The sequence below is a fragment of the Equus quagga genome, chromosome 17, assembly GCF_021613505.1.
Source record: "Equus quagga isolate Etosha38 chromosome 17, UCLA_HA_Equagga_1.0, whole genome shotgun sequence".
Taxonomy (NCBI): domain Eukaryota; kingdom Metazoa; phylum Chordata; class Mammalia; order Perissodactyla; family Equidae; genus Equus; species Equus quagga.
Genome location: NC_060283.1, coordinates 15407247 through 15423117, shown reverse-complemented (window position 1 = coordinate 15423117; position 15871 = coordinate 15407247). Strand labels below are relative to the sequence as shown.

General features: G+C 36.6%; 1 pseudogene; it reads right to left on the bottom strand.

Annotated features, from left to right (window-relative positions):
* Positions 1 to 6429: 6429 nt before the first annotated feature.
* On the bottom strand, positions 6430 to 6989 carry LOC124229081 (olfactory receptor 4A47-like; annotated as a pseudogene).
* Between the last annotated feature and the right edge of the window lie 8882 nt (positions 6990 to 15871).

Genomic DNA, 15871 nt, shown 5'->3' with positions numbered 1-15871 from the left:
TGGGGCAGCCTTAATCCACATCAGATTGATTGTGGATTATTTTTGTCGACAATGTCATGCTCTAAACTGAACAGAAGACCTCCCGAAAAGTTCATATCAGTTCTTAGCAGGGCAGCATCTTCTTCCCAACAGGGGCAAATATCACTGGATATCTTATCCCTTCTAACCACATTTATCACTGAGTCTTAGAATTGGAGTGTATACAAGAGTAATTCTAGCTTAATTATATTCACTGGGAATTTTCACATATAGATGTAAAAGTACATCTATATGTAAACATACTACTAAGCCAAATCACATAAGTAGGACTAGAAAGATGTAATATGGAGAAAAAAATAACTTTAGAACCATTGTGAGACTATTTCCAGTCAAGAATAAAATATCAGGCCCGTCATTTTGTTTCAGTGAAGATTAATTTAACAAGTATTTTCCAACTTGCCATAGCAAGTGTTTCTTTTCCTTTTACTTAATAATCAACTTATTCTACCTTGAAGTGTGGTTAGATATGTTAAAAATTTTATCACCAAGTTAGATGAAGTAACTAATTATTTATCCAATTTTTAATCATTAAAAATTAGAGCACCTATTTTATGTCAGTGTCAACTGAAAGGGAAATTCACCTACTATTTTACCCTCAAAATGAGTTTTACATTGAATAGCCAAAAGAATTTCATTTGAGATGTGCATGATTTGGGAAACAATAAGAAAATTCCGAAAACAGAGGAGGGGAACTGTTTTTGAAGAGAAAGGGGGGAGTAGGTAGGGGCTGTTCTAAACTAATATCCATTGAGAGAAAATAACATTTCAGTGCGGCAATGGCTTCTCATTGGCTGAGTTTTGGCTTTTCTCAAGAGCTGGGCTGTTGCCAGGTGGGGAGAGAAATCTTACTTAGTAGTAAAATAGTTTTACTTCTATTGAAGATGCAAGTGTAGGTCTCTTCCTGTTTGATGAAATTGAGGATGTATGATAGGGAGTGAGAGTTTCCTACGAAGCTTCTGGACTGAAATTTAGTTAAATTTTCTTTAATGAATTCCTATGCCAGAAACTCTGCTATGACTGAGGACACAGCAATTAATAAAACAGGAAAAAAATTATGTAAAATGTGGTTTCATTGATTTTATATTCTCAAAATAGGGTCAGGTGAAAAATGGGGAGACAATTTAATTAAGTAATTATAGTCTTATTCAGTGCATATAAGACAGCAAACAGGGTATGTGACAGAAAATAATAGGAGGAATTCTACTATGGATAAGGTTATCAGAGAAGACCTTTCTTAAAAGATGATATTTAAGTTGATATCCAAAAGAGAGGGAGTTGCTACTATTATAAACACTGTTACATGTAGGGATATTAAGTAAACATTAATTAGATAGGCAAGTAAAATTATGTCACCCCACAGATGACATGATCTACATGTAGAAACTAAAACTTTCACAGAAATTTTTATTGCAGTACTCTGTTGAAAAGGAGTGAAGTGAGTGGACACTCTTATCTTGTTCTTGACTTTAGTGGGAAAGCCGTCAGCCTTTCACTGCTGGATAAACGTTATTTGTGATTTTGTCATGTATGACCTTTGTTATATTGAGATGCATCCCTTCTATACTCAACTGTCTGAGAGCTTTTTATAATGAAAAGATGTTGAGTTTCCATATGACCTATGAAGGGCCCAAAGAAGAAATTAAGCAAACAATTCAATTTACAACAGGATCAAAAATAATGAAATATTTACAAATAAACTTAATCAAGGAAGCAAAGTGCTTGTACACTGAAAAATACAAAATGTTGCTGAAAGATATTAAAGAAGACACAAATAAATGGAAAGACTTTCATGGACTGGAAGATTTAATATTATTAAGATGTCAAACTACCCAAAGTTATTTGATGCAGTCACTATTAAATCCTAAAAGTGTGTTTTGTAGAAATAAAAAAATCCAACCTAAAAATTCATATGTTATTTCAAGGGAGTCCAAATGGTCAAAACAATCTTGAAAGAAACAGTTTGAGATCTCACACTTCCTGATTCTAAAACTTACTGCAAATCTTTGGTAATCAAAATAGTGTGGTATTGGCATAATGAAAGACATATAGACTACAGGGATAAAATAGAAAGCCTAGAAATAAACCTTTGCATATGTTTTCAGATGACACTTGACATGGGTGCCAAGAACATTCAATGGGGTAAGGACAACCTATTCAACAAATGGTGTTGTGAAAACAGTACATCCACAAGCAACTGAATGAAATTGGACCTTTAACTTACAGCATATAGAGTAGTTAACTGAAAATAAATCAAAGATCTAAACTACTAGCTAAAACTAGAAAACTCTTCGAAGAAAACATAGAAGAAAAGATTCATAAGGTTGGATTTGGTAATTATTTCTTGGGTATGACACGAAGCACACAGATAAGAAAAGAAAAAATAGATAAATTGTACTTTAGATAATTAATTAGATAATTAAGAACTTCTTTTCATCAAATGACACTATAACAGAGTGAAAAAGTAAGCCACAGAAGAGGAGAAAATATTTGCAAACAAAATATCTGATAAGGTATAAATTTCAGAATATATAAAGAACTTCTACATCTCAGCAACAACAACAAAAAGCAAAATAACTGATTAAAAATGAGCAAAGGATGTGAATTGACTTTTCTCCAAAGAAGATATATAAATGGCAAGTAAGAACATGAAAGGATGTGCAACATCACTAATTGTTAGGGAAATGCAAATAAAAATCACAGTAAAATACAGCTTCACACTCATTAGGATAGTTATTATTTAAAAAGAAAAAGAACACTTGTAGGAGAGAATGCAGAAAAATTGGAACAATTTTGCATTTCTCATAGGAATGTAAAATGACATAGCTGCTAGGGTAAGTGTTATGGTAGCTTCTCAAAAAATCAGTCAAAGGAGGCTGACCCAGTGGTGCAGTGGTTAGGTGCACACATTCCACTTTGGTGGCCTGGGGTTTGCCAGTTCAGATCGTGGGTGGCAAACCATGCTGTGGTAGGCATCCCACATATAAAGTAGAGGAAGATAGGCACAGATGTTAGCTCAGGGTCAGTCTTCCTCAGCAAAAAGAGGAGGATTGGCGGTAGATTTTAGCTCAGGGCTAATCTTCCACAAAAAAAGAAAAAAGACAGTCAAAGAATTTTTGTATCATTCACTAATTCCATTTTTGGGTAATATATCCAAAATAATGGAAAGCAGGGACTCAAACACGCTGCTAAGTCTATACCCATTTTCATGGTAGTATTATTCACAATAGTCAGAAAGTAGAAGCAACCAAAGTGTCTATTGACAGATAAATGTATAAACAAAATAAAATATACATGCATACAATGGAATATTATTCAGCCTTGAAAAGGAAAGAAATTCTGACACATGCTAAAATAGATATTAACATGCAATACATCATCCTAGGTTTCATAAGGCAGTCACAAAAGGACAAATGTATGATTTCACTTACATGAGGTACTTAAAGAGGTCAAATTCACAGACAGAAAGTAGATTGTTGGTTGCCTGGGGCTCAGAGAGGGTAATGGGAAGTTATTGTTTAGTTGGAGATTCACTTTGGGAAGAGAAAAAGTTCTGCAGAGGGATAGTGGTGATGATGGCATAACAATGTGATTTAACTTAATGCCATTGAACTGAATATTTAAAAATGCTTAAATTGTAAATTTTGTTATGTAATTTTTACAACAATTTAAAAAATGAATTTAAAAACTAAGGTGACTTCATTAATAGGCTCATCATGTGAACATAAACACAATAGCTCAAAGTGTATGTAAAGATCCTCGGCTTCTTATATACCTGGGTAATTTGTTTAAAAGGTAGATATGTCAATCCAACGAGAATAGTACTAAATTTAAACTTCTATTGCTGTGTTCTAAGAATTTGCATCCTAGAACAATCCTAGCTAATTTTGATAGTACATTCAAGCTTGAAAACCAATTGGACAACACACAAATCTAAATAGGATATTTTTGTAATCATAAATATTTTTCTACCTGGACCTTCCTTATAATGCCTATATGACCTCAACATACTTTTGACAACGTTAATTTGGCCCTGAAATAAAGTTATCTTCTTTTCTCCATTTAAAGGGTAAAGTCATTTTAAATGTTCTGATTATTTTTCAAAGTCACTTTTTTACTCCAGAACTACCTCAGTATTTTTCACCTATAATTTTCTGAGTGCACAGGTTTAAGAATTTTAACAAGGGACTTATCATGGTATGAAATATAGCCACAGCTTTATTAATGGAGAAGATTATGATTGGATACAAACATATAAGTTTGCAGGGAACAAAAATTAAGATGATGATAGCAATGTAAGAGACACAGGTCAAGAAAGCATTGCATCTCCCCTCCAAGCTACAGGTCCTTAGGGTAGCACAAGATGATTGCATAGGAGAGTATCAAGAGAAAAAAAATAACAGGCAGATGAAACCACTGTTGGCAGCAACAAAGAAACAAAGGGTATAAGTGTCCAAGTAGACATGTTTCGACAAAGTGTTTGTCATCTATGAATGGTCTATGACATTGGAGCCAAAGACAGGCAGACAGACTGTGAAGAGGATATGAATTCTTGCAAGAACAAAGCCTCTGGCTCATGCCACTCAAAAGAAGCAGCCTGGGGCCAGCCCCATGGTACCTGAATAAAGAGATCAATGAAGGAGAATAGACCCCCGAATTGGATCCAAATACAGATGGGACTTTAGAATACAGTAGTCTGGATTCCAAGTCAATGGTGAAAAGATAATGATGCAACTATAAAAAACAACCAATATTTTGAAAAACAACTAACATCCAATCCCTATTTGACTCTTATATTAAAATAAACTCCAGATGGATCAAAAGATTTAAAATAATTCATAAGAACACAAAAATGCTTTAAAAATTAAATGCTAAAAAATAGTTGAAGAATATTTCGGTAAGAGTGAAGTAGGGAAAGTCTTCTTAAGCAAGATACCAAAGCCAAAAGAAACCACTAAATATAAAATGTAAAGAGAAAATGATGCATACCAAAAGCATTCTACACAGTAAAAAAGTTAAAACCATAATACAAGCCATAAAAATAATAATTACATATACAATAGTAAAAGGGATAGCTTTTTTAGGATGTAATTAACTCATAAAAACAGTATGCAAAAGATCAAGAATTACATAAATAGATAAAATATATTAACAGACAATTCACAGGAAAAGAAATACAAATTATATTAAACATGTGAAAATACTACAACAATTATATTACAAGCGTTTTGATTAAATTATAAAAATGAAATAAAATAACTTTAATCAGATTGTCATATGCCATAAATATTTGTGAGGTACTGGTTGTGGAGAATGTGGACAAAGTATCCTCATAGATGTTGGGCAGGGATGAAGCAGTTAGTACAACCTCAAGGATGGCAGTTTGGCAATAACTGTGAGTACCAGCATTTTCTATACATACATCTGACCATTGATTCAAATACATTATGACAGTTTCACTTCTAGGAACTCATTCTTGCACATATTGAAAAATATATACTTATTGCACAATTATTTGGCCCAGAAAAAGATGAGAAACAACAGGAAGAGGAATGGATACATTCAGTTTAGTATATACTTATAGGGCAGTATTATATAGTATGAGAAAAATTAACAGACCTGTATGAACTAGTATGAAAATATTTTCAGCATGTTACATAGCAAAAACAAATGTTTACATACACACATGAAAACATAAATATATTTAAATACACTTGCATTTACAAAGACTATTACATGATGAATCTTAAGAAACAGTGTAAATGACTGCCTCTGGGGAAGACCACTGGAGACTATACTGAGAGATAAACTGGAAAATTATTCAACACTATATCCCATTTGATATGGTTTTCAGTTTTACTATTTAATATTATCTATTACATTTCCATTTTTCCTTTAAAAAGTAGAAACACCACTCTAAAAATTTGGTATATAATGCCACTAAAACTTAATAGAGAAGACAGGCTATACAGCATTAAATATTTTAAATACTAAAGTAAGAACAATTAACTTAAATGACAAAAAATCTAAATAGAAAAAATATTGAGAAAAGTAAAAAAGAGAAATACATATATTGATCAAAAATTAATGCAAGTATATAAAAATTTTCTCACTAATCCATTACATATTATAGGTTCCTTGCTCCATAATCATCACAAGTTTCTAGGAAAAGTGATAAACAAAACTTTATAGACCTGACATTCTATCATGGAGGGAAACTGTTCTTAATAGTACAATCCTAAATTTATTCTTTAATTATAATTATCATAAATTCTTTGAAGAAAGGAAAATCAGCATCAGATTTGAGACTTCTGAATTTCAAAGAAATGAATCATAATGTCAAATAACACTCTTCAAGGTGGATGACTCACTTATTTACCACAAGATATAACATTACTTCTCCAGAGCATCGTCATAGCATTTGTCATTTCTGAATTTCTGAGTGTAGATTAATGAGTTTAGCATTGAGTTTAGGACTGTATAAAACATGCTTAATGATTTGTCAATGGGGAAGATCTTTTCAGGTCTTATGTGCATGAAAATACAGGAACAAAGAATAAGTCAACCACAGAGATGTGGTAACCATGGAACTGGAGTGCTTTCCACCTCCCTTCCTGACTAACGCTCTTTAAAGAGTGCAAGACGACATCATAAGAGATGAGTAACAACAGAAACATAGTAGCACAGAGCATTCCACCATTGGCTGAAACTAAGAGGCCAATCACATAGGTGTCAGTATAGATGAGTTTCAATAAGGGCTACATGTCACAGAAAAAATGATCAATGACATTGGGGCCAAAGGACTGGAGTCCATAAATTCTGCTAAGTTGAATCACTGAGTGCAGAAAACCTCCAACCCTGGACACTACTATCAGCACAATACATACCCATTGCCTCATGATAACCAAACAATGCCAGAGCTTACAGATGGCCACATAGTGGTCATAAGCCATCAACAAAAGAAGTAAGACTTCTAATACACCAAAAAAGTTTCTGTGTAAAGAGCAGGGTCATACAAGCTTGGAAGGATATGGTATTTTCCCCAGAGAAAAGGTTTTGAAATCACTTTGGAAGAAATAGATGAGGAATAAATGACAACTATGAAGTGATAAGCTAGCAAGAAAAAAGTATATTGGTGAGCCCAGTGTCTTTCTTGACAGACACAGCCACAACAATGAGCCGGGTACCCACCACGGTCAGCACAAAGAAAAGCAAAAACAACAAAAAGGACTTTCTGTTCCTTTGGATTTTGCTTGAGGCCCACGAGGACAAAGTATGTCACACTGCTCCTTAGCTCCATCTATTCTTTTATAGGTACTGATTTCAGATGTGAGTTTACCTATAAAACATGAAAAAATATCTTTAAAAGTATCTAAGTTTGGGGCCAGCCCAGTGGCACAGCGGTTAAGTTGGCACCTTCTGCTTTGGCAGTCCCGGGTTCGTTGGTTCAGATCCTGGGTGCGGACATGGCACTGCTTGGCAAGCCATGCTGTGGTAGGCATCCCAAATATAAAGTAGAGGAAGTTGGGCACAGATGTTAGCTCAGGGCCAGTCTTCCTCAGCAAAAAGAGGAGAATTGGCAGCACATGTTAGCTCATGGCTAATCTTCCTCAAAAGAAAAAGTATTTGTTTAATCTTTTATTTATTCATTCAATTAAAAAATGCTTTGGAGAATCTATTTGTGTCAACAAATCTGCTATGGATATTGGTATTACCATGTTGAATAAGAGTCATTCCCTACTCTCAGTGATTTGATATATAATCATGGGATCAGACAGTTAAAGACCAATGTAATACATACAATTATAAGTGTATTCATGTTGTGCTCAGGAACATCTAAATCAAACTGGGCTCTGGGAATGCTTCCCAGAGGAAGTGATGCTTCAGCTGAGTTTTAAGGGAGAATTGAGAGAACAAGAGAGGACGGGAAGCTAAATCCATGAAAAGATACACCATGGATAACATCACAAAAGTGTAATAATTAGGACTCATTTAAAATAATTTACATATTCAAAGTCAGTAGTACAAATTATGAATGGAAGTCTATAGACTAAAGGTCACAGTACTAGTTGTTAATGCTGCCACTCCACAACAGTAATTGACCTTCCTCCAGTTTCCAGAAAGATGTTTATTTCCATTTGAGACCTCAACTTTAAAATTTATATTTCTCCACCGTATCTGAAGGAAAGTTTCACTAGACAGAGTATCCTTGGATGAAAGTTTTTGTCTTTCAGTATTTTGAATATATCATCCCACTCTCTCTTAGCCTGTGGGGTTTCTGCCAAGAAATCCACTGAGAGCCTGATAGGATTTCCTTTGTAGGTTATTTTCTTCTGCCTTGTTGCTCCTAATATTTTTTCTTTATCATTAACTTTTGCCATTTTTACTATTATATGCCTTGGAGAAGGTCATTTAGCATTAATGAAATTGGGCATTCTATTAGCTTCATTTATTTGTAAATCCAGAACCATCCCCAGTTTGGGGAAGTTCTCAGCAATTACTTCTTTGAGCAAGCTCTCTGACCCTTCTTCTCATTATCCCTCTGGAAAACCTGCAATCCTTATGTTGCTTTTCCCAATTGAGTCAGATATTTCTCCAAGAATTCCTTCATCTTTTTACAATCTTAGTTGTGTCTCCTCTCCCACCTATAGAATTTCTACATTTTTATCCTCTAGAAGACTAATTCTTTCCTTCCTAAGATCCATTCTAGTAATGATTCTAGATTATTTTTATTTCACTAATTGTCTTTTTCATATACAGAATTTCTGCTTGATTTTTTATAGGTTCTATCTCTTTGGTGAAGCGGTTTATTTTATTGCTGAGCCACTTGAATTATCTTTCCATGTTTTCTTGTAAGTCATTGAGTTTCCTTATGATGGATATTTTGAATTCTCTGTCATTTATGTTGTAAATTTCTGTGTCTTCAGGGTTGTTTTCTGGAGAACTGTCATTTTCATTCAACTCTGAATTATTGTTGCAGTTTCTCGTGTTGTTTGAAGAACTAACCTTTTGTTGGGGCATTTCTGGTATTCTTAGAACGCAGATTCCACCTGTTAGAGCCACGAGGAAGCTGGAGCAGAGTTTCTGGCCCCACCTCATCTGCTGGAGGCTGTGGGGGTATTATGGCTGCTTGCCTCAGCCTGGGGTGCATTCAGGCACTTGTGTGGCTTGTACTTGGCAGGCAGGGCTTCCTTGCTGGACAGAGTTAGGGCCACTCTTTCACTCCTCAGGGGCACTGTGAACTCCCCCTCCCTGCCAGGAAAGTGATCACCAGTGGGCTAAAAGCTGCCACTGCCTCTGCCCACGGCTGCCCAGGATACATTCCTTCCTTGAGCGCTCTGCAGCTCTTTGAGTGCTCATGTGCGTGGGCCTGGGCTACATTTGCCCCAGTGTGTAGGTCTGCTGCAGTCTCTGCTTGAAGTCCATGGGGCTGCTGTACTTGGTGGGTAGGGCTTCCTCGCTGGGACCCAGGCTAGGGTCACTCCCTGGCACTGCATGGGCACTATGGACTCCCGCTCCCCGCCAAGAAAGTGAATGTGAGAGGGCTCAAAGCTGCCACACCTATTCCCACAACCACCTGGACATGTCCCCTCTTTTGGGGCTCAACAGCATTATGAGTACTTGCTCGGGCCTGGGGTGTGCTTGCTCCAGCAAGTAGGTCTGCTGCAGTCTCTGTTTATGGTCTCTGGGGCTTCCTTGCAAGACCAAACTAGGGCCACTCCTTGGTGTCACAGGGACACAGTGGGCTCCCCTTCCATGCTGGGAGAGTGATCATGAGCGTGGGCTAATTGTTACCACTACCTACTCCTACAGTCACCCTGGTTCCTGTTCCCACTTTTGAGGTGTTTATGCCAGTCTAGAAAGCATTTGTGTGCATGCACAGGGCTACCAGAGGACAGCAGGGTGTGCTCACCTATCTCTGCCACTCTCCAGGGAGCCAGTCCATCCACACTTAGGTGTATAGAAGCATGTGTCTCTCAGGTTCCCTGCTGTGCTGCAAGTACTTCCTAGATTGGTAAGTGAATGTCCATTTAGTTGTTCAAAAGGCAGAGAGACAAAGGGAACAGCTCACTCAGCCATGTTGCTAATATCACCTATCTTAATGTATTCTTAAAGCACAAAGGCAGTGAAGGATAAGATGAATTGTCCCCATTACATGTGGGCAGGGCACATGTAATGAGGTGCATGGAAAGAAAATGTCTTCCAGATGATCCCATAAATGCTTCATTGAGAAGCTAGTTTTAGAGTTCCAAGCCCCAAAATAGTGGTCTCTCTTCTAGATAGCCCAATGCATTATAGAATTCTTCCAGGGGCAAGAAGCCTTGAGAAGAAAGTTGAGTGCACTTCTAATTGCCAGCTTTTCTCTAGAGGAGATGGCCCTTGGGAGAACCAGCAGCCAACTAGTATGTTTTTATAATTTCCTGATGGTCTATGACAAAGGTTAGATTTAATGATAAAAATCAGGCAAAAACCCCAAAGTTGACTCATTCATCTTCATTATTTCACTAATTACCTCAGTTTCCTGCAAGTCTTGAAGAAATCGGAATATATTTAAAGAACAGTTCTCTTTTACAGTTTTCATCTGTCTGCTTCTGCCCCACATCACACAGAAACAGAGAGACCAAACAACTTGGTCTTATGTAAAAATTGATGTCTTTAATGTCCTGTGTTAATTGACAGACTGAAGCAGAGGGTCAGTTTCCCTTTCTGTTCTAGTTCAAAGACCACTAGTCTGCCTATTATCACTGAAATCTTCTAACACCCATATATTTGGAAAAATTAGAAGTGGAGAAAAGTGTTGATCTAGCAGGATGACCCTGATCTTCCATAAAAGAATAATTGCATCCTTGCTCAGACTGCAAATTAGAGACAGCAACCCAAGCAGACAAACTTCTTCTAAGCAGAGAAAACTTAGTTACCTGTTTAAGTTCCATACACGCAAACATTTTGAAAGCTAAACTTTTTCTATAATATTGCTTTTCTGCATTGTTAATAGCAAGCAGAGATTTCTTTTTCTACCATGTAGTTCCTATAATAATAATTATTGCTGAGTTTTTCTCATGTACTAGGTAGAATACTATAAACACTTTATGTGCATTATTTCATTTAATCCTCACAAAAATTGCTATAAGTTTGGTACACTATTAACTATGTTATAAAGAAAAAGAAAAAGTGGAAAGGAGAAGGCAAAAGACTTGTCCAAATTCATAATGGTAAAAAAATAGAGGAGCCTATATATAATCTAGGATGTCTGTCTTTAGCTCTTTAGCACTGAGTGCTTCTTCAGTATAGATCCAGTTTACTTCCAGGAATCAGCAATGCCAGAGTCTGGACGAGTGGCCACAAACTGTGCCCATATGAAATCCATGGCAGTTCTTTTTCCAAGATGTGAACTGTAGAGTAAGATGTTAATGAGTTTGAGGTTCCATTGGACAAGACCCTAGAATTGTTGTAAGCTAAAAATCCTCCACTACCTTGCATTTTATCAACATATGTGTTCTTTAAATATGAAAACATGGAGGCCCAGAAAGATAAGGTCCAAGGAAACACACTTAATTAATTAGCAGTAGACAACTATAAGAATCCAGGTGTTCTAATGGTCACCACAGTGATTTTTTTTCCACCACCACACCTTATCTTCCCTAACATGTCTTAAGATGGGTGTATAAAAGGAAAAATCACCCTACAGTGACAAAGAGAATTAGCTTTTATCTTTCATCTTTAGTAATATCTGTCTTGACTCTCTAGAAAAACAAGGGGGCTAAGTCTGACTTTAGGGATGCAGAGATTCAGTTATACTGCTGGGACCACATTTGTTGTAGCAGAAATAAGGTCTTGCCTGGCTAGAACAAAATCCAACAAAGTTTGAATAGTCAGAATAAAAACCCTGATTTGGAGTTCAATATAGAGTCACAACCACAGAAAAGAGTACATTCTTTCTTTGCAGATCCTATATTTTATGGCATTCTCCTTTGGGATGGCAGTTTTAGAGCTGAAGCTTTACATCAAAAAACAGAATCCAGGGACTGTGCCAGTGGTGTGGTGATTAAATTTTGGCACACTGCACTTCAGCAGCCTGGGTTCTTGGGTTTGGATCTTGGGTGTGGACCTATATCACTCATCAGCCATCCAGTGGTGGCAACCCATATACAAAATAGAGGAAGATTGGTACAGATGTTAGCTCAGGGTGAATCTTCCTCAGTAAAAAAAAAAAAAAAGCTAAAAAGGCCCACCGAATCCATAAGTTGTCATTCTCTCTCCCATAATGACCTGCTTTTACCACAATGCAAGTTACACATCCTGTCTCAGCTCCTCCTCAAATTTACCTTTTTTATTCTCGTTTGCCTCTCATATCTCCTCTTATCAGTACAAGTTAAGATTTTTTTCCATCTTTCATCCCTGGAAATTATCAAAGTCAGAGATTGTTTCAAGGAAATGAGTGACTATACAGAAGCCAATCTCTGACTATCAAAACTATGACACAATATGTCCTATCTCTGGAAGAAATCCCCAAGAACTCATTTAGCTACAAATTGCTGCACTACTGCACTGTCTGCACACTCAAAAGCCTAGAAATTGACTCAGGAATCCATAAAATGTAAACATAGTTCTGATAAACAGGGAGGAGGATACACATTTCTGCAAAACTTTTAAAAAGTGATCCTCCATCAAATTTCAGAAAGTAATGCTTCAATGATTTTAATTACAAACACCTTGGGAGAAGATGCAAATGTAAGAAACTGAATTAAAAATAAAAATTCTAGTTAACTTACCATGGTGACCTCTGTAGTTAAGGAGAATGGCCAATGTATTCAGGAATAAGAAACAAACGTTATATGTAGCTGTTCAAACATCATATTATGTAATGTATATTTCCCAAGTCTCCACTGACTGGACAATGTTACAGGAAGCAGAGAACGTGAAGATGGCACAAATTTATTCAAATAGATTTGGCAAGCATTTCAAAGCTCCAACGTCTTGGAAATTTAAGTCAAAGGGAAAGAAAATGTTATGGTGAATTTTAAACCAAAATTCCTCTCACCTCCTTTATCTCTCTCTTAGCTCTTCCTATTGGCCATTAAATATGATCAAGTCTCTCCCATCTTGAAAAAATATCTACCCTCAATCCTTTGTCCCACTTTAGCAACTAATTTGGTTCTAATAACAACCCTTTGAGGTAATCTTATTATCTCTATTTTGCAGAAGAGGAAACTGAGGCAGAGAGAAGTTGAATAACTTACCCAAGATCACAGTTTATCCAGGATTCAATAAATGATAATCAACAGTATTACAGTAGTGGAAAATGCAAATATTTCTTTCACATAGATTCAGAAAATATTTTCCAAGTATTTTCTATGCATAATGCACTAGCTGGGTGATTTTATATGCTACCTTTTGGTGTTCCTCTCAGTAACCCCAATGTATTCAAGGCTATTTTACAAGTTCTGGTAAGTTAAATGTCATGCATAGAATCTTAAAGCAAATAGAACTGGGAGTCATACCCAGATTCATGTCTTTGGTGTATTATTTGTCTAGGGCTCTACCATGTCTCATCCATGTAGAGGATGTCCCTGGTCCTAAGTCTGAAATTCCATTCATCTTCCCTTCTACTCTGCAGGCATTAGGAAATTTCCAAGATCAAAACTCCTGAGATAGTGCTTAGGCAGATCTCCTAGATGGGGGCCAAACATAGGAGAGGAAAATAAGAGATGTTCTTTTTTCTCTATGATACTCCTTTATGGTCATGGCTGTGTGTGGGATCCATCTGAGGAATGTGTCCTGCCTGCCACTGGTGGTAGAACCAAAGCCTCTAGTAATGCACAGCTGGTCTGAATCAGCACCTCCCCTCCCATCGCTCCCAGTGAAAGAGACACATCATAGAACCAGCGTCTAATGCATTACAATAATGTAATTGTTAGAGCTCAGGCTTAGAAGTGAGATCAGTGTGTATTTAAATCCAAGCTTTACCAAATATAAGCTTTTTTGATCTTGACCAAATGATGCTCACAGTGAACAACAATTTGTTTATACATAAAATAGAATTATTCATACCTCCTTCAAAGGGATTATGTGAGACTTACATGAAACACAACACCTAACAGAGTGACATAAATACAAAGGACTCATTACTTGTTATTTCTCATTGTATCCACTTTCCTTTATCTCCTGCAAACTTTTCAAGGACTCTCAGCTTCACTGTCAGATGTTTTTAGTGAAGAGAAGGTCAAATACTCATAGAAAGATTTCTAAATTATTATGATTTATGAATTAGTATTCAATACTTTAAAAGTTGGCCTTTCTTCTGTCCTAATGTCTTTATTTGCCAAGATTCTATCAACCACAATTGTAAAGAAGATAAAATATGTATATATGAGTTGAGACAATTCTTGCCAGAAACTGTTAGTCACACCCTGAGCTCTGAGTTTCTATATAGAAAACGACAACAGGCAACAGTGAGCTTTTACTTCGTGCCAGGCACCATTCTAAGCACTTTACGTGTATTATCTCATACAAACCCCAGAACGGTCCTGTGATAGATACAATTATCTCTCCCCTTTTACAGATGTAGGAACTCGGTTATAAAGATGCTGAAAAACTTGCTCAAGATCACATAGTTAGCAAATAGAACGGCCAGCAAAACTCTTACTCTGAAGCAAGCTTCAGATTTTTTATCCTTAAAGATCAGTTTCTCTAACCTGTGTGTCTATCCTCAGTAGAATAGCAGTTTTGTACTGACTTAGATAGACATTTTCATATGTTATCTTGTTCAATCCTCCCCATAACTCTGTGACACAAGTATTATTAGGGCTGTTTCATGGTCTCTGAGTGGCTCATACATCCATACTCCCATGACTAGAGCATTCTGTGCCTTGGGTCCCAGACTCTAAAATCACTTCCCAAATACAGTCATAGAGAGGCTGAAAACTGAGCCCATCTGGTTCCTCCATACATTGGTCACAGATGCCATGGCCACAGGAGAGAAAGGATAAACTGCTTTGGCTCCCATCTTGATTGAAGCTGATAATTCTACTCCTCTAGGAGTTGAGAGATCAGAGCCTCCCTAACTCCTTGCACTTGAGTAACACCCATTCACATATTTCCCTGGAACTGCACATGAAAATGTTGATAAGGGCAGACCTGGGAAGACCATATAAGCATAATGGGCCATGGATCACAAGAGTTGTTTGGTTTTGAGTTTTCAACCCATTTGGATCCAAATTCCCAAGGGCCAAAGGAGATATCTCCCAGCTAAGCATGATCTTACTAAGAAAACGGCTTAAAAGAACTAGCTTCAGGGACTTGTTTCTCCAAAGGCAACTTTCATTTATTGCTGATTTTATGGTGCTTGCAATCCTTAGTTCTTCTGCTTTAACATACCTTGTTATTTTCAGGTCTTTAAATCAGATCAGATCTCAAAGTGGCTTTTATCATATAATTCATATGGTCACCGAGAGAGACTGACAAATGCTTGGTAAGGCGGCTTGGAGAGATGTTCTCTAATGCTTACGGTTTTTTTCCCATCAATTTCTTTTGAAGCCTAATGCTTTGGAAGATGTCTGACTAACGAAATTCATTATCTGAGCTGAACTGCTGTGCCTCACACTCATAGGATGCTGTGACTCTGTAAAGCAAAAATAAACCCAGCCCATGAACTCAGCATTATTTAGGAAGTCTCTCTTAGTAATTATTTTCAAGTCATTAAGTGAGGAAAAGAAATATTATAATTAAGATAAAAATAAATGAACCTGCAAAGCAGTGTCAGTAATGGGCCAGTGATTGCTACAAGGGTGGTGTACAAGTAAGATGTCTTATTATAGAAGTAACCTGTTACTTC